Source organism: Ctenopharyngodon idella, chromosome 20, assembly GCF_019924925.1.
Source record: "Ctenopharyngodon idella isolate HZGC_01 chromosome 20, HZGC01, whole genome shotgun sequence".
In the NCBI taxonomy this organism is placed as follows: domain Eukaryota; kingdom Metazoa; phylum Chordata; class Actinopteri; order Cypriniformes; family Xenocyprididae; genus Ctenopharyngodon; species Ctenopharyngodon idella.
This window is the reverse complement of record NC_067239.1, coordinates 23,590,059-23,613,636: the sequence shown is the minus strand read 5'-3', so window position 1 is coordinate 23,613,636 and position 23,578 is coordinate 23,590,059. Positions and strand designations below refer to the sequence as shown.

The window sequence follows — 23,578 nt, the reverse complement described above, 5'->3', positions numbered from 1 at the left end:
TTCGACTTTTGAGCTCTATTGAGAAGATCAGTGACCGTCTCAAAGATGAGTTTGCGATTAATGAAACATCAATTCAGCTGAATAGAACTACAATTAATAACTCATTCAGTATAACATCAACACTGCCAAACTCAACTACGGAGATTGTAATACCACAGGTTCCTAATGTGACTACTGTAACTATCATAATCTTCACAACTCTTGACAATGTCCTACCTACTCGTGATACTAGTAATAAAAATGACACTAATAATTCATTTGTGCGCATCAATGGAGATGTGGTTGTTGTTAAGGTGGACCAAACAATTAACAACATTTCTTTTGCATTTGACATTACTAATCAGTCTTTGGGAAATCCTCAGTGTGTCTTTTGGAACTTCAATCTTGATGGATGGGATTCTACTGGATGTGAAGTAAAGCCCTCAGTGAATGAAACGGGAAAGGTTACATGTGAATGCAACCACACAACCTCTTTTTCAATCCTAATGTCACCGTTTTCCATTGATAACATAGCCTTAGCCTATATAACTTACATTGGTGTAGCTATTTCAATGGCCAGCTTGATTTTGTGCCTCATTATTGAGACTATTGTATGGAAGTCAGTGACAGGAAATGACACGTCCTACGTGCGACATGTCTCCATGGTCAACATTGCCATGTCCCTGCTGATCGCAAACATCTGTTTCATCATTGGAGCTGCAATTGCAGAACAAGAGCAGCCAACCTCAGTGGGTCGCTGCAGTCCAGTGGTTTTCTTCATGCACTTTTTTTATCTGGCTCTTTTCTTCTGGATGTTAATTTCAGCGCTGTTGCTCTTTTACCGTACAGTCATGGTCTTTTCGCGAATGTCAAGGTTCAGAATGATGGTCATTGCCTTCATAGTCGGTTATTGTACGCCTTTGCTCATAGCGGTCATTACTGTTGCATCGACAGCTGGACCTCAAAAATATATTTCCAACAGAGCTTGCTGGTTGAACTGGTTTGAGTCTAAGGCACTGCTGGCATTTGTGATTCCAGCTCTCACTATTGTAGCCATAAACCTTGTGGTTTTGATTGTGGTTCTGTATAAGATGTTGAGGAGAGGATTTGGTGATCATCAACCAGATGAGAAACATGCCCTGGTGGTCATTGCCCGATGTGTGGCTATATTGACTCCCATCTTTGGTCTAACATGGGGATTTGGAATTGGAACCATGGTGTCACCAGACTATGGTGTTCATGTGGTGTTTGCACTCCTCAATTCACTGCAGGTATCACTTTCTGTCTTTCTATTTTGACTTTATATTAAGGTTATATTTTGTCTGCTTTATTTCAATACAAATAATGCAATAATTATTATAATCAATAATTTTATATATGCATTATAAAGCCTCACAACAACATATTACAATGGAAAATAAGCTATTTACAATGTTATGAATATGAAATTCAACAACATTACAACTAGTATTATTTATTTACTCACATTTTCCTCATATTTGTAACACTTCTGCAGGGATTCTTTATTTTGGTGTTTGGAACGATTTTAGACAGCAAGGTATGAATTTTGTTAAAATGATCTTAGAGTCACTCAGTTCTACTGCAGTGCTTTAACTCATTTTCTCACATATGGTTGCAGATACGTGAGGCACTGGCAAGAAGGCTGTCACTAAGGAACCTTACCAGCTCTATCCATACCAGGGTACTTGGCAACAAACTGCATCTGATTCATGAGTTCTTCATGATATATGTACTCAGTTTACAGCTGATATCTTAAATCTCTAAATTACAGAGTACTAGTGCAGGACCATCATCTTCAAGCGGACTGGGTTTGTTTAGAAGGAAACGAAGGGGAAGTAAGTAATACTATTTACAGTCTGCTGATAGACACCTGCTTTCAAATGCTCCAGCTTTCAAATTCAAAGACTTCCGTGTGCTTTCAAACGCTCCTGTGCAATGATCATTGTAGCCAATCACAGACATATATGTTGAGCGTGTGAACACAATGGCCAATCAGAGGTGTTTACGAATCCTCTCAACAGCGCTCAAAGCATCACATTTTTAATATTTCAGTACCGACTTGATATCGAAGCACCGCGCCGCTTTACTAAGGATAGGGGCTGCTCACATGTCACGTCTAAAAACGCATGGAAAGTGCAGCCGCGCCACTTTCTTTCCGAAGCGCTTGCGCTCCCGTGGCGTCTGTTGTTGCTATGCACCCATGAACTGCGCCCAACCCCAATTGATTTCTAGCCCTTGCATTAGCTCTACTACTACATACATTTATGGAGATGTTTGGCTGAGCTTTTTAATGTTTTGGCACGGAAAAAATGCAAAGATTACAGATAAAACTGCAATTAAGTTGCGATTAATCACGAGTTAACTCATGACAATCATGCGATTAATCTTGATTAAATATTTTAATTGATTGACAGCCCTTGTGTGTGTGTGTGTGTGTGTGTGTATATGTATGTGTGTGTATATATATATATATATATACAAAACATTTGTGTATATAATTTAAGTAACATAATAATTATTATTTGCAGATGGGTACAACATATCTGAAACCAGTGGTTTGTCAGCAGCAACATCTTCAAACATCTCCAGTAGCGCCAATACTTTTATGAATACATAATGGACTGCTTCGTTAGCTATAGTCTACTTCATTACCAATTAACCAACTTTTCCAAAAGTGCTTCTACATTGCAGATATACTGTATGTAAACTGCCTTTTCTATTACTGGTTTCTGGGAAGAACTGTTCTGAAGTCCTTTTAAAAAAATCAGGTTACAATTTACAAATTTGATATGTAAATAAGGGTACATTTTAGAATAATAATGACGTGGTTTATGGCATGATAAGATGTGCTTTCATATGGGTCTAGAGCAATAGCTTTGTTATTTGTTTTGTGTAATGTATTTTTTGTTCGCCATTTTAAATGAATCAGATTTGCTGCACAGTTGGTGCCATTAAATGTATCTTGTTCTATACTGTCTGGGGAAAAAAGAACAGAATAAAATTTTAAATGTTACTGCTTCACCAATAATAAAATGCCTTTGTATTTAATTTTAAGCATGGTACATTTTTGTGTTTTATTCATTTTCAAAGCTTCAAAATTTGACAATAATGATAAAACAGATTTAGTCCTCTGCGAGCCAACAGCTCATATATGTCCCAAGCATGTATATAGTCCACTGCACCACAGCTCTGATAGTATGCCAGTTTTCATCTATTAAATAAAACACGCATTTAGATGTTCTCTCTTTTAGCCTATTCATAATATACCCTTCTGAGGTACACACATACACATCACACTTAAAGACAATTCACACCAAAAATGATTACTATAAAGATCACTTTATGATAACTTTATTAGCATCCACACCAGCAGATGATACTGTACTGTTTATTCTAAGCATGCGCTGCAGTTGTGACATCTGCCACTTTAAATGCTCACAATCTTTAAAGCAGGATGGATTCTGATTGGTTGTCAATGATTTTTATTGATCAGCTAGAAAAAAAAAAAAAGTTCTGAAAGTGATTCCAAAGATATTTTTTCTTTGTGCTGTTATTGTAATTGCTGTAATTGTAGTTTTTTTCTCAGCTTTTGTGTATGTTAGAATTCAAGTATATATCTGGTGTACCTTAATGATGTATGACAGGGTTCTTTAAATCCGACCTTGAAGGGCCACTGTTAGTCACCAGAACTGTCCCCTCCACCAAACTACATTTCCCATCATCCATCCTTCTACTCACCTGCACGCCTCCAGGTGCCACTCATCACCTGCACCAGTTAAAAGGACTCTCCACACACACATTTGCTGCGTCCGAAACCGCCTACTCAATGAGTAGGTACTTAATTTCAATAAGTACTTACTTAACGAGCGCTAAAAGAGTAGGTACTTAATAGCCAAATCTCGTTGAGTATGAATGCGATCCGAAAATAATCCGCCATATTGACGTTATCATGTGACCTACGACGTTATGCCAATCGCAACAACTTAAAAGATATGAGTGACAGGTTTAATTCATCTATCTGTAGATATCTTGATATTGATCAAACTTGCTTATTTTGTGGTCTTGTTGAAGAAACAGCTGCCAGTAATTTTGTAATTGTAGTACAACTAATATATTTTGGGTTAATTTAAAGTTCTTATATTTTTATAATGTGAGTTTATTTTTTTGTTGAATATGTTGTTAATTTCTTTATTTTATATGCAAAAATGTTCATACACAAGCAAAGGTGGCATACATCTCATTTGTTTTCCTTTTTTTTCTTGTTGAATTAGCTCGTTTTATCCCTCAGGCTTATAAATAATAAATACTTTTATGCATTATGATGTATTCAAAATATTTAACCTTATCATCATGCTTTATGTCTGTGTATATAATCTCAAACTATGATGTATACAAACACATGTTTGTTTTTTGTCATTATTATTGTTTATTGTTACCTAGTTCGGTTTTCTTCAGTGTTATCAATGTCTGAAGCCAAAGAAGATATCAGCAGCTGCTCGAAGATCTCACCTTTGGAGAAGACTGATTTTATACTCAAAAAAAAAAATAATTTAAGTATAACTACTTAAAATTAAGATTACCCCAGAATGAACTGCTTTGCTAGCCCACCTCAACACTTACACACAATGATATTGATAAATGCTGACCAATACTTCATTATATTACTTTTCATTTTACTTCTTTAGTAAAACAAGCAAAATGTAATGTTTTGTCATATGACATAGCTATGCCTGAATACACACTAGACAAACACAGCTGATGTGAATACATCTCAATTTATAGTCAATTCATGCATTAATTCATTGCTTAATAAAATATATAAATTTACTGATAATAGCATAATTAATAAAAAAAAGTAAAAGAATTAATAAAAGTAATAATGACAATAAATAAACGCATATACAAGTCAACAACACATGAAACAAAGCTTTATTCAAATTTATTGATCACGTATTTACAATCCTACTGCCATCTCACACAGCTGTGCCCATTCTGCAGCTTTATTCTGATGAACACCTTCATCCATCATGTCCCTCACTGCTGCTCTTCTCAATGGGGACATCGTTGATCCAGAGGATGAGGAAGATGATGATGATGGACCCCTGAGCCCCACAACCTTGAAGCAAGAGTGGGAGAAGATGTGCAGGACAATCTGGCTGCTGCTGTGTCTGCTGCAAACATTCATGTGCTCTCCATCAGCATGACTAAATAAACAGATTAAAACATTTTACAATTCATTAATGTCAGCATTCTGTTTCTTGCCATATTTCAATTAATATTTTTACAATTACTTGCTAATTTCTGTCGTAGATTCATTACTTTTGTGGTGTGGTGGGCTAAACCACTGAGCTGGTCAGCAGAAGGTTGCTGGTTCAATCTCTGCAGCATCACCTCCAGTGTGTCCTTGATCAAGTCACTTGGAAGGAGGAGTGATGGAGGGTCTCATCCAAGGCTCTACACCATTTCCAGGATCTGCTGTGGCTCTCCATCCTCAGTGCTCACACCAGTCTAAGGACATTTCACATCCTACAATAATGCACAAATATAATACAAAAGCAGTCATCTTAACAGCAGTGTCATTTGATTTCTGTATTAGAAGTAACAAAATGATCTTTATATTTTTGTTTCAGGTTTTCCTTTTTTGCTGCAGTCACCTTGTCTTGTAGGTCCTGCTTCACCACAAAGCTCTGCAGCAAATGCACAGAAATCAAGATTCAGAAAAGTGCTGTAATAACTCTGTTTAAATTACAATAATTAAAATAAACTAGACTTTAGATTTAAATAGACTTATTCATTTCTGTAGTATCCTCACTCAAAGCCTTTGATGGCAGCATTCCTTCATCACCGGATAAACACACGTGTGATCATCTGTCCCTGTAACATCCAGACAAGATTCAAGTTTCCTCTGAGATTTATGTGCTTAAATCTACATTTACATGTTAATGATGTGTTAACTCTCTTTTTATCCAATACAAACGTTCCTTAATTTACCAACAGTACTAATGGTCAAATAAAATAGATTAAACTTATGTTTATTTTATGTAGATTAATTTATTTACATTATTTTCATTCATGTAATGTAAGCAGTGTTGACAACAGTGAATTCTACATAATAGCACACATACATCACTCATACATAATCCATAACTCATAAGCCATAATACTTAAAGAAGATGTTCCTGTCAGATGTTAAATAAACATTTAATAAGCACCTTTAAGATGTGGTTTAGAATATGTAAATCCACTTCGGAGAATTAAGTTATGTGTGTTTACTAGAGCTCCCCTGTAATCATAATAAATCGTGTTTTTACTGTAAAATCACAACTATAGTGCCTAGCATCTTTACACATTCAGCGGTTTACTCTAAAGTAGTTCAACAAATGCTATTTTATTACAAGGAACCGTGTTTTCAGTTTTCAATACTCACATTTGAAAGCATCCGCGCCGCTTTTCTCCTCCGTGTTCGATTATGACGTATCCTCTCCCGTGGCCTCCTGGGATAGAAAAGTATCGATCGAGGAACACTTCAGAATCTGGGCGGAAGCAGTAGGCCATCCGGGAACTTCTTGACTACTCATTTATGATTACTGAGGTTTCTGACATACTTAATTGCTCGCCTACTGCCTTTTCCCTATTATATAGTAGAGAAGTAGGCGGTTTCGGACGCACTTTAAGGAGATGCACGTCCGAATCTCGCGAGAATTAGTACGTCACCCAGGTAATTTTCGCCTACTCTTTTTGCTTCGGACATACTTATTCGCTCGCCTACTGCTTTTCCCCTACTAAATAGTAGAGAAGTAGGCGGTTTCGGACGCAGCCATTGTCTAGTTCCGTCAGACTTCCCTCATGCGTCTCCCAGATTGTTACTTACCTGACATGACACCTCCTTACCTGCTCTTCCTCTCCTCACCCATGTCTCCACATTATCTATTCATCAGTGACTGAGAAACTGTGGCAACGTACCCGTCTGTTATCCTCCTGCTGCATCTTCTATACATACCAGTTCATCCATCGTCTTGTGCATACTACTGTGTTCAATAAAGCTTGCTTGAACTTTACTTACCATCTCTCTGGTCCGTGTTTCCTGACAACTGTCCTGCAGAGTTTAGCTTAAACTGGTTTTAAAGAACCCTGTTTTATGACATTTTAAGTTTTTAGGAGAGAATGTGATGGAGGTGCCTGAGAAATGTTAAAAACAAAAAGTCGTTTAAAAAAAAAACTAGAACAAGGAAATAATAAAGTCAAATAAGTTAAACAGGTAACCTACATATGTTGTTGTGGTTTCCATAAGTATTCTGGGTTGATCATTTGACATTTTGCCCAGAAGAATTATTACTAGTTTACTCTGCAGATTATCAGGTAAGGTAAAAATGAGAAATTAGTGTCTCTTTTTTTTTTAAACTGCTCTTTGAAACCCTTTTATAGAAAGATCGTTTAAGGCAACATTACAAAACCCGAACTTTCTTGACATAAGTTGAGGTGTGCTTTTTGTAAGGTTTGGCTGAAATGTACCGTAATGGTTCTTTTCACACTGCATTTTTCTGCACAATATTTGGCACATTTGATGAGTGCTTAATTTCCTTACTGTAGGTCAAAAAATGTGTGGATGTGCTACTCTTGTTTCTCATTCAAACAAAAGAAAAGTCTTTTGTATCTGTCTTCTGCAAGGAATCTTTTGGAGCGACATCAAAAGTGTGCTGCAATGAACATGCAGTTTAGAAAGCTGGAAATCCCATCTGTTGCTTTGTCCATAGTAGTTTACTGTAAAGAATATGATCAGTAAGTCTACTCATAGCTACTTATGTTTTTACATTACTTTAACTCATCAAAATAATTTAAGCAAGTTTTACACGATTCAGCTCTATTTTATCTAAGTTAATGTAATTTAAGTTGAAATGACTTGTAAAACCATGTTGATTATACTTAAAATTTTAAGGCAGCAACTGAACTTAAGTTTTTAAGATGATATTAGTGGAAATGTTTTTACAGTGGTGTGAATTATTTACTGTATACATTACAATGGACCAAATGCTTCAGATGATTTATGAAATAAAGGATTGTTACTTTAAATGACCACAGTTGTACAAAAAAAAAAAAAAGAAAAAAGAAAAAAAGACTTGCCCTTGATAATAGTTTAACTTTAGTAATTCTAAATGATTCTGTATTTCATACACATGCTGTTTGGCTGTATCACATGAATATTAAAAAAAAGCAATTGTATTCTATCATTTATAATAGAATTTTCTGCTGAATAAAATAGGTGCCTAGATAAGCCACATATTTGTCTCTTTTTCTGAAGCTAGATTAAAGAGATCTGTCTTATACTCCCTGTGTGTTTTGTGGACTTTTGTACTGTTTCCTGTCTATCATCATGGTTTGTAGTTCTTTCCCTGTTGATTAGTTCTCACCAGGTGTTTCCCACACCCTCTAATTATCTCATCATCTTGTTTAGCTAGTCCTCTATGTAAATATAGTGCTCGTCTTACTCTTGTATTTTGTCAGTATTTTGTCATGACAGCGTCGTACTTGAATGCAAAATATGGTGAGTAAAGGTACAGTGAACTACATTGTTTTTGTTTCACTACAGCTATCTTTGTTGCAAATGCAAGATCTGGGTGTCTAAACTCAGTCCTGGAGGGCCACTGTCCTGCAGAGTTTAGCTCCAACTCGCCTCAACACACCTGCCTGGAAAGTTTCTAGTATGCCTAGACCTTGATTAGCTGGTTCAGGTGTGTTTAATTGGGGTTGGAGCTAAACTCTGCAGGACAGTGGCCCTCCACACACACAATATCCTTGAACACACATGCACACACATTTTGTTGTAAATACAGATATTTTTCAAATATATCATGGGTAACAAAATGTTTACTGCAAGTATCCTTCAGGTTTCACATTACTCGTAATGTGGCACAATTGTCAGTACGAATTCTTCAATAGATATTAAGTGATGAATTTTGACAAAATGTGATTGTAAATGTTATAATAGTGATTTTATAATGTCTAAATATGAATTATAGAACAAAATTAGTGAGTAGTATGACAAAATGACTATTCTGACCAGCAGAGGGCAGCAGAGGACCAGTCATTGGCTCACTACAGTCTCAAGTACATTTTCTCTGTTAACTCCATTAAATGTGCTTACACACACACTTTTTGTTGTAGATATAGATATTCGAAATAAATGATAGGTAAGAATGTGCTTATTTCAGGTTTCACATTTAAAACATCATTTTCAGGTCTAATTGCAATCGAAATGTGATATTATTGGAGAAACTGATACCTAAAATGAACAACTGAAGTGATAAACTTTGACAAAATGTGATTTTTAATGTTATTATAATAATTTTATAAAGTTTAAATGTGATTTCAAATGAAAAAACCTTGAACAGAACTATTTATTGAGCAGAATGAGCCAATGAGTGGTCTTCTGCTGCCACCTGGTGGTTTAATGGCAATTTCAGTGAATATGCCATTATAATCATAGGAACATTGTCATTTTTCACCTTTGTAACTGTTATAGAGGCACATTTGGCCCGATCTGCCTGAAATTTGGCATGCTTGTTTAGAGTCATATGTCACATGTCCTTACTAATTTTCAAGAAGATCTGAGCATTCCTTGAGGAGTTTCGGTGACACTTGATCAAGGTTACATATTGAAATGACCCTATTATAGCCATATAAATGCAAAAGTTCAACTTTTTTGATAATTATTAATCTAGAGAGTCCAGAGAATTCCACTGCATTGGTTTTATTCAGATTGAGCAAAAAACCTAGGACTAGTTTGCAAAAGTTTTTTTTTTTTTTGGTAATAATCTTGATTATTTAATAAACAATTTGATCGACAGCAATGGTTCTTGAGGCAAAGTTGTTCAAAATGAGATCTAACAAATGATATAAATATGATTATGTAGATGGAAAAGACCATTTACAGGCAATATACCATATGAAATGTATGGGTTTTTTTTTTTTTAAAGCTTTGCAACAGTTATAGCGCCACCTATGGTCCGATCTCCACCACTTTTTTTTTTTTTTTTGTGTCTTCAGAGTGTCCATATGTCAAATTTGGTGAAAATATCTCATTTCTTTTTGAAGTTTATATATATATATATATATATATATATATATATATATATATATATATATAAAAGAGCATAAAAAAAATTACCCATGAGTGACTTTGATTTTTTTTTTTTTTTTTTTGCCACTTCCTATCAAAATTGACATTTGGGCTGTGACTTATAGTTAATGAGCTATGGTTTCGTGTTTCCTATGGTGGTTTCGTCTCGATCGTACTAACGGTTTAGAAGATATTCACAAAAGTTTATTTATTTATTTATTTTTTTTTAAGCGCTAAATCGCCAACGTTGCACAAACTATAAGGCGAAACCTAACAGGTTCGGTATTGTTGGACTTGGCAAAGATTCAGGAGTCTAAGGACTTGACTCCCATGAAAATAAGTCGACCACACCCAAAGTTATATTCATTTTCAGCCAAAACAGACAATTTACCATTGAAAACAATGGTTTTTAAAGCATTTTAACAGTTATAGCGCCAACTATGGTCCAATCTCCATAAAAGTTGGCTTGTTTCTTTAGAGTCATATGCTGCATGTGCTCACTTTGAGTTTTAGTTTAGGATTTATTAGAGTATATTTTGCCACGCCCATTTACTAAATGACCCTGTTATAGCTATCCAAAGGGTAGCTATAACACTTTTTTAAATAATTATTGATCAAATCGCTTGACCCCCTAAAAATCCTTACAATTACAATAGGGTTTCAGCACTACGTGCTTGAACCCCTAAAAATTAAGCAATAGCCACCTCACCACTGACAAAATGGTGGGTGATGAGTACCATATTTTTCTCCATGTGATGGCAGTGGTGTTCTACTGAAATGTAAGCTACTATCGACATTGGCTACAATATTGAGTGGGTCCTGGGTGAAACAGTACAAAGTTCAGGTTGTACATGCATGCAATTGCATTGGGTGATTTTAACAAACTAGCAGACCTTTTTTTTTTTTTTTTTTTTTGGGATCGCATCGCATCTGATCTTGTGGTGTTGACTTTTTTGGTCCTATTACCCTGCTGAAAAATCCAGTATAAACCAGCATGGATTCCATGATGGTCCAGGCTGGTATAGTGCTGGTCTAGCTGGTGGACCAGCATATTCATGCTGTTCTCAAGCAAAACAGAGAGCTGGTGAAGCTGGTTCACCAGCATCATCTTGTGGGGTTGTGAGTAGGCCAGTTGTCTGTGTTATACCTCTGAAAAGAGGGAGATGAACAATCATAAAACTTGCAGAGGTTTCCCCACTGCGAACTTTATGTAGAATCTTTTCATAACAATTGACAATAAATTTTACAAAACAGCATCAATGGTCTTCTCTTCTCCTTTCACACATTTTTACAATTTACCATAAAGCTATTAATTATAAAATTTTTAGTTAATTATAAAATCTTCAGTTATTTATAGATAATACATTAATTAATACATATTATATAGCTTTTTAGGAATATCTGATACAATTCAAAATAACATGTAAATACTCTTTAAATAACTGTCTCGTCTGAAAATACATCAATATCTTGGATTCTCTGTAATTCACTTTTCACATTTCTCAATATATTCACCCTTTTCAGAAATTCAACCAATTGGCACTTAATTAACAACATTAAACATTAAATACAAAATACGCAAATGTTAAACACTCTAGGCTACATTATTATGTACCTATTATGTAGGCCACGCGCCATCTCACGGCTGAGCTCGTGCATCTCTAAACTAGTACACTTTTTAAACATCTTTAACAAAATGCAGTCAGTATCATTAAAACATCTACACACTCTAAAACATTATATCATTAGAATACCTGAAAAGAGGGAGATGAACAATCATAAAAACTTGCAAATGTTTCCCCGCTGCGAACTTTATGTAGAATGAAGAAACCCGCGAGATCTCCCCCTAGTGTTCCAGCAGGCAAGAGCAATCGATCGCACACCTTAATGTGCCAAACTAATAGAACACAGATGAACCAAAATGACAAACAAATTACATATGTATATTTTATAAACAGTTTTAAACATTCACAATAGCATATATGTAATATATTTTCACTGTTTCAGATTTATAAATTTAAATACATATTTCAATCTGTCACATCTGCAAGCAGTGTTTTGGGGACAAGCATTGTTTTTGCTTGCATATTTCTATATTTAACACATTATTGATGTAAAAGAAAAACATATGGTTAAAACATATGATTTACTGAATTATATGATTATAACTTTGTAATTTCTTTTGCTCCCTCTGCTGAAAATAGAACTGAAAATTTTAATTGTTTTAGTTATGATTACATTATTAATCAATGGTCACTGGTAAAACATTTCAAAGCATCAGAGGAATTGTCTCCTGCTTAAAAAGATCTCTACACAAATCAGTTAAAATCAGTGAAAAAGAGCTTGTGTACATTGCAAAACAAAAACATTTAGAGACATGAAAACCAAGAAAAATGCCTAATAAAAGCATAGTCATAAACAGTTTGTTCAATAACAGGGGTTATGAGAAAAGCACTTTCAATAGGAATAATAAAATACTATTCCTAATAATAAAAACTTGATAATAAAAGTTCAAAATTGAAAGTTGCTGTTTTTAAAAGACTGTTATGCTCATTTGGGAACTCACATTTGTTAAAATCCAAAAAAGTGCACATAGTAAAAAGTATGTCATTGCGGTCAGGAGCATGAAATATTGTCATCGTGTAAACGTACCCTTATTTCCCTTAGTTACTGATTACATTCACTTGAATGAATGGCCAAAACAAATACAATTTTTTTTTTTGTTTTTAGTTGAAAGCGGTGTCGTGTAAATGGCCCCTCAGTAGCAAACAGAACTCAGGCAAAGCAAAACAGGAAACACAATGAATTAATCTCACGACCTGATTACCAGGTAAGCCTATCAGGTGTATGATGACATGCAACTATTGCTGCTGAAATGTTTCACACAATAGTGTCTTTCCTCATTCTTTGTTTAATTTGGGCTAAATGTGCATTTTGCAAATTTTCCACCAGCTTTTTTCAATAACTTGCATTTTAAACAAGTTATTTTATTTGACATACCCTAATTATGATGGTTAAGCTATTCTTACTCATAAAGTAACTGTTATATAACAGGCATAAGTCATAACTTTTTTTGTTACCCTAAATAGGCCTATATAGATGTATAAATCAGGTAATGTATGGCTCAAGCTTTCATTACACCATCTCGTTTGCATTTCAATCCAATCCCACAATGCACTAACATGCAGTATAGGTGAACTGGAGACGCTAATTTTTTCAAGTGTGTGAGTCCCAAGCCATGTAATGGGAAGGGTTGGGGAAAGACCTGGTAACCTACCCCAGAAAAATCATTGTCAAGAAAATTCATGGACAGTCTCTTGTGTATGGTGATTGATGGCCAAAGAATCATAAAGAGTTGGATACGACTGAAATGTTAAAAGATAGATCATTCTTTATATAATGAATGACATTTTTACTAGTAACAATGTTAATTCTTGACATCAGGAATTACATTTCCACTAGTAGAAACACAAATTCTCGATATCAACAATCACTCACAGAAATAAACATTCTTGATATAAAAATGTAATTTCAACTAGTAAAAAAAAACTTAATTCTTGATATTAACATATTTAACCAGTAAGAAACTATTTTTTTCTATTTGTAATTACCATTCCATAGTTTTGGTTTAAGTGTAATGCATGTAATCATTTATTATTGTTGTTAATTATCATGTAACCTGTGAAATCAACAGATAAAGCTGCACTCAGTTTAGTGGCTGTTGAACCATTTAGGTAAAAGTTCATTGAGATGTGAGCTTTGATAAAAACATTCTCCCTCAGTGTAAGTCATTTTTATCTATTCATCTCATGACATGATTTTCAGATATTTGTAGGGACATATCAAATGGAAGGAGGAAGTCTGTCAGGTGTGTGATGACTGTCGAGACTCATCAGACCAGGCAACCTTTTTCCAATCTTCTATTGACTAATTTTGGTGAGCCTGTGCGAATTGTAGCCTCAGTTTCCTGTTCTTAGCTGACAGGAGTGGCACACGGTGTGGTTTTCTGCTGCTGTAGCCCATCTGCTTCAAGGTTCATTGTGTTTTGTGTTCAGAGATGCTCTTCTGAAGACCTCGGTTGTAACGATTGTTTGAGTTACTGTTGCCTTCCTATCAGCTTGAACCAGTCTGGCCATTCTCCTCTGACCTCTGGCATCAAAGAAAGAGAATTAATTCAATCAAAATCAATGGCCAAGTGCCCAAATTTCATTTTTAGGTAAACTATCCATTTAAGTCTTAGTGTGATTTTAAGTATATTTCTGAGAAGTACATAAAAAGTAGACTGAAAGTGTACTTTCTTATTTTTTAGTTTAAAAGATGTATACTAATAGCACACTTGAATAAACTTTTTTTTTTTTTTTTTTTTTTTTTTTTTTTTTGTAAGGGCATTCTCTCCATTATCATTAATTAAACTGGTTTATTATTATGTTATATTATCAAGAAATCTTTATTAAAATGTGGCAAATCATATTTTTTTATATTAGATGAAAATAGTATCTTATATTGTGTCTTATTAGATTATATCAAGTATGCAAATTAGCATGTAAATCTCTTATTTATCAAATATTTCCACATTTTATGGGCTAAACTTCACCACATTAAACAATTTTATATTCAATTTTCAAATTACCTAAAAACAATGAACATCATTGTATCAGGTAATGTTAGTAACACATGGAACAAACTGAACAAAGGAAACATAGGACAAGCAGTTTGGAAAATGGATGGATGGAAGATTCATTGCTCATTTCATTCCATAGTGCTAATTTTAGTACAAAAAATAAGTCTCCTGAGGCCTGTTGCATGAAGCTAGCTGAGCAAACTCTGAGTTTCAGTGTAGGTTTAGAGTTGACAAATCCAGATAAATCAAACTTGGATTAGATCAGGTTCAGTGGTCTCACGACGTTCGGTATAAACATTCTCTGTCAACTCAGGTTTGATCCAGAGTTTGCGATTAACTCTGAAGCATGTGCACCTGAAAGTGAGAAGTGTGCAGCAAACAGCCAATCACATAGATAAAACATGGAATAAACAATGCTACTGCAGAAAATGTTTGAAAGGCAGCTGAAAGAAAATATCTGACTATAGCAATGCATGTGAATCAAAGAAATAGGCCTAATAATTTATATAGGTTCACAAAGAGCTCAAATGAATACACGTAAGCTTAATATGTTTAAAAGCATTATTAATTAATTTAAAAGCAAAGTTTAATATTATTTGTCAATGAATATAATAATATGAATGAATTATACATAATTATAGCTAATTCATATAATATAAATATAATAAATAATTTGCCGCAAAAGATTCTTTCACTCTAAACTGCTTTAATTTGGAGTGAGAGATACAGGGAGAGTTGCTTTATTGTATCAGATACATGTCACTTTACTCACAGCCGATTGGTCCAGTTTGGGTTTGCGATCTCTATCCCAGAATAAAACCTGCTCCAGAGCAGGTTAGCTGTGTAGCGTAAGTTACCATGGCAATGAAACCCGCTAAAAACCAATCCACCTTCTTGAGCAGCAAACAGAACTCAGAACAGGAAATGCAGAACAGGAAACAAAATAAAAATGAAACGCCTTACTCAAAGTAAATCGTTTTATCATTTAATCTCATGACCTGATTGTCAGGTATATGATAACTGTCTGACATGCAACCATTGTTGCTGAAATGTTTCACACAAGTGTATTTCCTCATTCTGTTTACTTTGGTCTATAAGTGCATTTTACATATTTTCCTCCAGTTTTTTCAATACTTTGCATTTCAAATAAGTTATTTTATTTGACAAACCCTAATTATGATGGTTAAGCTATTCTTACTCATAACTGTTATATAACAGGCATAAGTCATAACTTTTTTCGTTACTGTAAAACATTTTCAGCTGGTTAAACTTAGAAATGTAAGTTCACCTGCTGCCTTAAAAATGTGAGTTAACTCAACTTGAAAATAAGCTTTGTTTCAACTCAAAAATAGTCAAGACAATGCATTACTTTAAGTTAAAATTTAAACTTAAAATAATGCATTGTCTTGACTATTTGTGAGTTGAAACAAAGATTCTTCAAGTTGAGTTGAGTTAACTCACATTTTTAAGGCAGTAGGTGAACTTTCATTTCTAAGTTTAACCAGCTGAAAATGTTTACACACCATCTCACTCCATTCTTCTGTCCCTCAGAGAAAGAGGACACTGTGCTGCGACAGGTGCGTCTGGTCCCCTGTGACCTGCAGCCCATCTTCGATGATATGCTGCACATTCTCAACGCTGAGGAGCTCCATGTCAATGGCGGAGGACAAGCTGGACCGCTTGTTCGAGATTGCCGGGGTGAAGAGTCAAGAAGCAAGCCAGACGCTGACTATTAGTCATTCCCAGGATATGATTTTATGATATCAGCAATTCAGTTTTCACTAGTTAAAATGATCATTCTTTATATAATGAATGACATTTATACTAGTAACAATGCTAATTCTTGATATAAGGAATTACATTTCCACTAGTAGAAACACAAATTCTCGATATCAACAATCACTCACAGAAAAAAAAAAAACATTATTGATATAAAAATGTAATTTCAACTAGTAAAAAAATTTAATTCTTGATATCAAAATTTTCATTTTTATTTGTAAGAAATACATAGCTCATATACTTGCAATTTTAACCAGTAAGAAACTATTTTTTTCTATTTGTAATTATAATTCCATAGTTTTGGTTTAAGTGTAATGCATGTAATCATTTATTATTGTTGTTAATTATCATGTAACCTGTGAAATCAACAGATAAAGCTGCACTCAGTTTTGAGTGACATACAAATTGCACCCTATCGGATTATTTAGTGGCTGTTGACCAATTTAAATAAAAGTTCATTGAGATGTGAGCTTTGATGAAAACATTCTCCCTCAGATTAAGTCATTTTTATCTGTTGATCTCACGACATGATTTTCAGATATTTGTAAGGACATGTAAGGACAGTCAGGTTTGTGATGATGACTGTCTCACAGGCGCCACCATTGTTGCTAATATAGGCTGCATCCGAAAACCTAGGCAGCTGACTTCATGCCTCGATGCCTTATCAGGCAATGACTTGTAAGGCAGCGTTTGTGCATTAAGGCCCCTTGCGAAACTGATTTCGGACAGACTTCTGAGGCAGCGTAATTGTTTATTTAATTACTACAGTAGTAATTTCTCGTTAGAAATAACATAAAAACTGGAAAATGTTGGTCACTGACCAGCAAACGGAACTTTCAGATGCCATCTTTATTTTTCTAGCACAGAATGGAAAGCACAGGATTGTGGGATACCAAAAGCAGCGAAGGATACATCTATGCTGCCTTCAAAAATCGATCAGATGAAGGTATCTCAGGAAACAGGAAGTGAAGCTAACATTGGATTCGGACGTGCCTTGATGCCTTCCTACCTTGAAATGTGTCCTCCGAAGGCAGCATTTTGCAGTTTTCGGACGCAGCCATACACTCACCAGCCACTTTATTCAAATGCTCATTAAAGCAAATATCTAACCAGCCAATGACATGGCAGCAACTCAATGCATTTAGGCATGTTGATATGGTCAAGACTGTCTGCTGAAGTTCAAACTGAACATCAGAATAGGGAAGAAAGGTGGTTTAAGTGAGTTTAATGCGGCATGTTTGTTGGTGCCAAACGGGCTGGTCTGAGTATTTCAGAAACTGCTGATCTACTGGGTTTTTAATGCTCAACCATCTCTAGGGTTTACAGAGAATGGTCTGAAAAAGAGAAAACATCCAGTCAGCGGCAATTCTGTGGGTGAAAATGCTATGTTGATGCCAAAGGTCAGAGGAGAACGGCCAGGTTCAAGCTGATAGAAAGGCAACAGTAACTCAAACACTCGATACAAGTGAGGTCTGCAGAAGAGCATCTCTGAACACAAAACACAATGAACCTTGAAGCAGATGGGCAACAGCAGTAGAAAACCACACCGTGTGCCACTCCTGTCAGCTAAGAACAGGAAACTGAGGCTACAATTCACACAGGCTCACCAAAATTAGTCAATAGAAGATTGGAAAAAGGTCGCCTGGTCTGATGAGTCTTGATGTCTGCTGTGACATTCAGATGGTAGGGTCAGAATTTGATGTAAACAACACGAAAGCATGGATCCATCCTATCTTGTATCAAAGGTTCAAGCTGCTGATGGTGGTGTAATGATGTGGGGGATATTTTCTTGGCACACTTTGGGCCCCTTAGTACAAACTGAACATCGTTTAAATGCCACACCTACATGAATATTGTTGCTGACCATATCCATCCTTTATGACCACAGTGTACCCATGTCACAAAGCTCAAATAATTTTAAACAGGAACATGACAAAGAGTTCACTAGAATCAAAAATGTACCTACCTGGAGTATCAACTCAAAGATTAAGTTAGTAGAAGCTTAAACATTTTTTTTTTTTTTTTTGTAAAACACAAACATGTTACAGTTTTTTTTTATTTGCTTTGGTACTATTTTCACAGGTAAGGTGTATATTTTCAAAACTCCAAACTGATCACACTTCTAGTCATTCTTTCAAAACCTGATCGCATGCTTCTACACAATCACTGTTTCAAAACACAAGATCATTGTGATATGTAATGAGAATACTCATTACACTCATTTTCTCAATTGCTAACACAGTTCATGAAACAATTCACCCTTTTCTCAAAACTCTAAACACAATCTCGTAACTACACACCAACTTGTACAAACATCAAACTTCCACGTCAAAATCAAATATTTCAGTCAAAAACGTATTCACTTCTGTCAAAATCAAACTTTGGCCTCAGATGACACACAAAACCTGCAAATACACAGATTACTTTCCTGCCCAGTCAACACAGATCATTACATAGCACTGTAACAAAAATAGCTCTTATTGGTATTCAAGAATAATTTGGCAGCTCAGTGTCTATTACAGTATACAACATAAATGCAATAAGTGCAGATAGAGTAAAATGCAACAATGAGCTTTAGGAAAAATTATCTTAATTTCACTACTGTAAAGTGATATTACAGGAGATGAAAGTAGATGAAGTAGTTGATCTTACAAGAAGAAGAAAAGTTCAAAAATCAAAGAACTAAATATGAAATGTGTGTGCAACAGTACAGTACACTGTCAATTACAGTAATACATAAATAAAGAAATTTGCCATCCTCTGCACCTTCAGTCAAATTTCATTACAGTATACACTATAGAAGTTTCTTGGTCTTGAAAAAAAAAACAGCACATAAAAAAAACAAAACAAAAAAAACAGCTACAAATAAATAATCACAAATTTGAGGTTGTACATGTGCTACTGTTCACTGGACACAGAATAGTGAAATTTCTCTCATATAAAGTACTGTTACTGTGTACTGTAATTACACTGCATGTGTAAGTAGTATAAAACCCTGTCAATGATTCTAGGATGCAATTTCTAAAGCACAATCACCTGTGCTCCTGTTTGTATTATCCCGGTATCCTGAGATTCTGATTGGTGTGTCATTTTTGCTACTGAATGTTTACTGATGTATAAATGTGTGCTGTATGAGTTTACACTTCAGTTAATTATACTATGTGTTTGTGTTTTCTGAATGAGAACATGGTTAAACCATTGTTAAAAAAAAAAAAAAAGGGCAAAGTTTGATTTTGACAGAATAAGTTTTTGACTAAAATATTTGATTTTGACGTGGAAGTTTGATGTTTGCACAAGTTGGTGTGTAGTTACGAGATTGTGTTTTGTGAGAAAATGGTGAATTGTTTCATGAATTGTGTGTTAGTAATTGAGAAAAACTGTAAGATAACTGTAAGATGTTTTGAGAAATGAATAAATGGTTTTGGAAATTGTGTCAAATGAATCGGTTAGCAATCGAGAAAAACTGTAATCACCGAAACGCAACAGTATGATCTTTCAGTTTAGTACTTTTAACAATCACTTCATTCAATAGCAAACAATGCAAGATACATGTTTCAAATCACCCTTGTTGCTGAAATAATTACACAAGCTACAGATGCCCACTCACTGGGAAGACCCCCTGATATGCCCAATCAGAGCTGAGCTTTCCTTCCTTCAGGGAGGGTTGGAGCAAAGGCTGTCTCCCTCCACCCTGAAAGTGTATGTTGCTGCGATTGCCACAAATCGCGATCCTCTATATGGTAAGTGTCTGGGAAAGCATTACCAGATCAGAGGGGCGCGAGGAGACTAAATCCTCCTCACTCTCACTCCGTACCCTCTTGGGATCTCTCTCTGGTGCTCACTGCATTGTAGAGAGCCCTTTTTTAACCACTGCAGTCTGTGGAGCTGAAAATTCTGTCAATGAAGACAGTGCTCCTGACGGCACTGACTTCCATCAAGAGGGTATAAGAACTGCAAGCATTTTCGGTCAACGAATCATGCCTAGAATTCAGGCCAGATAACTCTCACGTTATCCAGTGACCCATGTGCCCAAGGTTCCCACCACGGCTTTCAGGGATCAGGTGGTGAACCTGCAAGTGCTGCCTCTGGAGGAGGCAGACCCAGCCCTCGCTTTGCTCTGCCCCATTTGTGCCTATACATGGACTGAACGCAGAGCTTCAGGACCTCAGAGCAGCTCTTTGTCTGTTACGGAGGCCAGCAGAAGGGAAGGATCTCCAAGCAGAGGCTGGCCCAATGGATAGTGAATGCCATCGCTTTGGCGCACCAAACCCAAGGCGTGCCGTGCCCCCATCGAGTTAAAAGCCCACTCTATCAGGAGTGTGGCTTCCTCCTGGGCGCTGGAGCATGGCGCCTCACTGATCACCCCACGGTGATCTCATATGTGTATTCTTCCACGGTACAGATTCCCTTTCGGCAAGGCTGTGTCTTTTCCTTGGCAGAGTCCGCTCTGCCGTCCCTGCTGGTGTTGACTTCCTCCTAACTAGGCCAGAACCACCTCAGAGACATTCTATATGTTGCACTGCCCTAAACGCCCAGTCCATATGTGTAATCTCCACATGATACCTCCCGCAGGATGTGGATTCTGCAGCGTTCCTTTCTGCTTGAAAGGGCACGGTTTCCCAGTGTTATCTAATAGTCTTACTGTATGGGTCAAGCAGAATAACAAGGGGCTGTGGAAAGGGCAGCAATAGTGGCGTTTTCTTAGGGATCCCAATTCGTCAGTCACTGATGTAACGTTGAACGTGACTGACTGAAAGGGAACAGCTCGGTTATGTTTGTAACCCTCTTTCCCTGAAGGAGGGAACAGTGACTTTTATGTCCCGTCGCCACAATTGCTGTACCACCGGCTTGGCTCCTCAGTGAAAACCTGAATGTGCATGATTTATAAATTGAGGGAATGAAATAGTAAATCGTGCGCACGTTTTAGTAAATCGAGGAAACAGATTAGTAAATCGTGCGCACGATTTAGCCTATTATTTTTTTCCAGCATGACATGTCAGAGGCTTCTTAAGTTTGTTTAATAAAAGAAACTGCTTGCACGTTAATCCAGCACTTTTATTTTCTGTTTTTTAATCCATTGCTGACAGTTTCATTAAAAAAAAAAAAAAAAAAAAAAAAGCAGGAATGCAGTCGGTCAGGAACTAAATCACTTGTCCATTTTCTTTTTTCCTATTTGCATTCATCCTCTTATCAAAACACACTAATAATTTTTCTTGGGTATTAAGCAGTGAGAACACTTATTAGCAGAATACTTATTAACATAAGAATACTTGCAAGTGTATTATTACACACTGCCATGTTTGATATTAAAAATCAATATTCATGAAGACTCTATCGTACACACTGTGTTGCAAGTGACATATCAGTAGGATTCTCTTTGTGAGAGTTGGTTAGGGGTGGCTGAAATGCAACTTTGTGCACAGCTGAGAGGTTCTTGAAACTCCAGAGACACCAGCAGCTTCAAATACCTGTTTGACAGAAACTTTCCTTACAGTTTTTCTCGATTGCTTAAACACATTTCTTGAAACTATGCCTCATATTCTCAAAACAGTAAACACAAATCCATAATGTCTCACCCAATTCCCCAAACATCCTATTTTCAGGTCAAAATGAAGCTTTACCATTCACTCTTGCTGAAAAACCAAACTTTGCCCTCAGACATCACACACAAGCCCTCAAAAACACACACACTACAACATAGTCTTACACACTGGTGAGATAAATTCAAAACAATACTACAAAAACCAAAAACCAAAACCAGTAATAAGTTGTGTCACTTGTGGTTCTCCCCCTCACTGAACTTTTCACATGATGAACACGTGTATACATTTGCACGTTTTTTATTCCTTAATGTACTGTACAGTACAATACACCAAACAACAAAAAATATTCTGCCCCAGCATCACATTTTTGGTCTGGGACAGGCCAGAGAATCTCGTCAACTTCACAGGCTGTACTGGACCTGTTTTCCTCCCTGAAGGTTCTCATGATCGAGGCGATGGTGAAGCAACTTAAGTTTGGCTGAACTCATTGCCCAGCCTCCCTCATAGTCATACCATGGACAAGGACATGGTCAACTAGTGGCACGAATTTCATCTGAGACTCCTTGTCTCCTTGCACCTCATTCTTATCCTCATCCTCGTCCTCCTCCTCTTCCCTCACCTCTTCCTCCACTCTTTACCGCTCTTGCTCATTCTCCTCCTCCTCCTCTCTGGTGTCCTCGACCTTTTCAGTCATGTCTCTCTGGATCCATTGTTCCAAAACTGAATGAACTGACTCTTTTATCTCTCTATTGAAGGTTCTGATTGGTGTGTGATAAATTTTGACTCTTAGTGTTTCCACATGGGTAACTGTGTGCTAATTGAGCTCAAGCTATGCTGACTTGAGTGAACAATATTGAATGCTAGTGCTTTCTAAATGACAACATGGTGTAGGCAATGAGAAATGAAAGAATTTGTGTGTAGAGTTTTGCAGTGACAGTTCAACAAATCTGATTCATGTGTCAAAAAGGGGAATAGTGTTTATAGTTTAGGGAAATGGGTGTGCTTTTTGATAAATGGCGTTATGATTTTGAAATTTTAGTTCAAAAGCCTGGTTATAGTCTTTAAGCAATCGAGAAAAACTGTAATAAGCCTACATAAGCCTTAATAAGAGTTCTTCTGTGCTCTAAATCACTCACAAATCTTTGATACTAGTTATCTAAAAAGATATGAGAAATAAAAAAAACACTTTCTTTGAAAAACTAAAATCTGAATGTTCATTGTACTGACTTCCTACTGATATGTCACTTACATAATAATTTGGAACACAGTGTAAAGAGTTCATCTCTAACACTACTTACTCTAATTTTAGCTATTTTTTATTATTTTGATGAGCTTTGAAAAGAGGCAGTCATCGCTGAGAAATGCATGGAAACCATTGGATAAAAACTGTAATGAGGAATGTTGTGTAGGTGCGTCATTTCACAAAGGAAACAAAAACTCAGATCTTCAGACAGATTGCTTTAGTTTAGGGCATCACATCAGTGTCATTGTTAGGTAAGAATGCTGTTTCTTTAATAT

General features: G+C 36.0%; 1 long non-coding RNA gene across 3 annotated transcripts; it reads right to left on the bottom strand.

Annotated features, from left to right (window-relative positions):
* Positions 1 to 4,900: 4,900 nt before the first annotated feature.
* Positions 4,901 to 11,987, bottom strand: LOC127502048 (uncharacterized). 3 transcript variants are annotated; one of them, XR_007926770.1, is made up of 5 exons: positions 11,872 to 11,987; positions 6,428 to 11,266; positions 5,655 to 5,874; positions 5,320 to 5,526; positions 4,901 to 5,204 (listed from the first exon to the last, which is right to left on the bottom strand). It is a non-coding gene; the product is annotated as an uncharacterized LOC127502048 (long non-coding RNA). The 3 variants fall into 3 exon arrangements; XR_007926771.1 differs by having other exon boundaries at positions 11,733 to 11,974; XR_007926769.1 differs by lacking the exons at positions 6,428 to 11,266; positions 11,872 to 11,987 and having other exon boundaries at positions 5,655 to 6,151.
* Between the last annotated feature and the right edge of the window lie 11,591 nt (positions 11,988 to 23,578).